Here is a 1,612-nt window from a genome sequence, read left to right on the forward strand (position 1 = left end):
CTCTTGATAGCACTGAGAGTCTCTGAGTATCTGGGATCATTGTCTTAGGGGCGCTATGCTCTGCTTGTACATTATGGAGTAAGGCAGGGGTCATCTTGAACATGGTCTGCTCCCCAAGGCCTGCCTAACACCAGACTGCTAGTCATCTCAGGCTTGCTCCTTGCCCAGCTTGCCCAAGTATCCCCTTGTGAGGTTGTCTGTCTCAGGCTCATTCCCACCCAGGAATCAGGGTTCTTTTAGTCTCTTGCTTGCTTCTTGTCCTGGGAGCCAGTTCAGCCCTGCCCTGTGCCAGAGATGGTCATCCCAGGCTAGCTCCCTGCTCAGGCCCCCTGGCACCAGACTAGTGGTCATGTCAGGCTTGCTTCTTCTTTTTTTCTTCTTCAGGGAATGTCAGGCTACTAATCATGCAGATGTTCCCAGGTTGGAACACTGAGCTTAAACATAGCATCTCTCCTCTCTGTCACCTACTGATGCACACATGACCCAGCAGCCACGCCTGCAGCGCCTCTAGAGGAAGGTCATCTCATTCTTCTTACAACTAATTAGAATATATAACTTTGGTTTTTTTGGTAGCCATCTAGGCTGGTCCCATACCTTGCCTGTTGCCCATAGTACAGCAACAAACCCAGATCTTTTAGTATTTCTATGCTGTGCTGACTTATATACTTGGTTATATATACAGCAATAGCAAAACTGGTCCTACTTTTAGCTTTTGAAGACCTTTCATACTGATTTTTACAGTACCCAAACTAGTTTACATCTACCAACAATGAACAAGGGTTTTCCAAAAAAAATCCATCTTCTTTCTTTCCTCCTTTCTTTCTTTCTTTCTTTCTTTCTTTCTTTCTTTCTTTCTTTCTTTCTTTTTTCCTTCCTTCCTTCCTTCCTTCCTTTTTTTTCTTCCTTTCTTTCTTCCATTCTTTCATTTTTCTTTTTTGTATATTTTTTAAGACAGGTTCTTGTTGGGGATTTGTTCTAATGCTTTGATTTAATCCAGAATCTTCAGTCCAAATATTGAAGGTCCTTGTCTCCAATTGGTTTCTGATCAATCAATAAAGATGGCAGAGGTCAATGGCTGGGCAAAAGGAGATGGGGCAAGACCCTTAGATTTGTGAGGGTGGAGATGCAGGGAAGAAGAGACAAATCCCCGTGACACAGGGGAGAGAGACAGATCAGATTTAGAACTGTAGAGGGAAGATCATCTGAAATGTAGTTAGAAAGGGAGAGTGGTCCCTGGAAGGGTTACCCATAAGTGTCTTGGGTAGCATAGACCAATGGGCCTCACAGAAGGTAACAGGGCAGCATAGTTAAAAGTAGATTTAGAAGGTGTTGGTGGGGGGAAGTGGGAGGGGGAGAGTATGCTAGCCCGTGGGAGGATTAGAACTGCCCAGCCTCTGGCATCAAGGCATCTCAAAAATAAGCTAATGTGTGCATCTCTTTCATTCAAGGATCTAAAAAGTTCCTGGGCAGGTGGCTGGAAGCACACAACCTGCCAGGAGCACAAAGCAGAGTAGCTAAAACCTCTCTGGGTTCTCACAGTTCTGTAACTCACCATGTAGATCAGGCTGGCCTCAGACTCCCAGGGACCTGCCTGCCCCTGCTTTCTGAAATG

At 45.3% G+C, this 1,612-nt stretch overlaps 1 non-coding gene across 1 annotated transcript; it reads right to left on the minus strand.

Moving 5' to 3' along the window:
* Nucleotides 1-386: 386 nt before the first annotated feature.
* On the minus strand, nt 387-518 carry LOC143440518 (small nucleolar RNA SNORA17). Its single transcript, XR_013108168.1, has one exon. It is a non-coding gene; the product is annotated as a small nucleolar RNA SNORA17 (small nucleolar RNA).
* Nucleotides 519-1,612: the final 1,094 nt, after the last annotated feature.

The sequence above is a fragment of the Arvicanthis niloticus genome, chromosome 29 (genome assembly GCF_011762505.2).
Source record: "Arvicanthis niloticus isolate mArvNil1 chromosome 29, mArvNil1.pat.X, whole genome shotgun sequence".
Lineage (NCBI taxonomy): Eukaryota > Metazoa > Chordata > Mammalia > Rodentia > Muridae > Arvicanthis > Arvicanthis niloticus.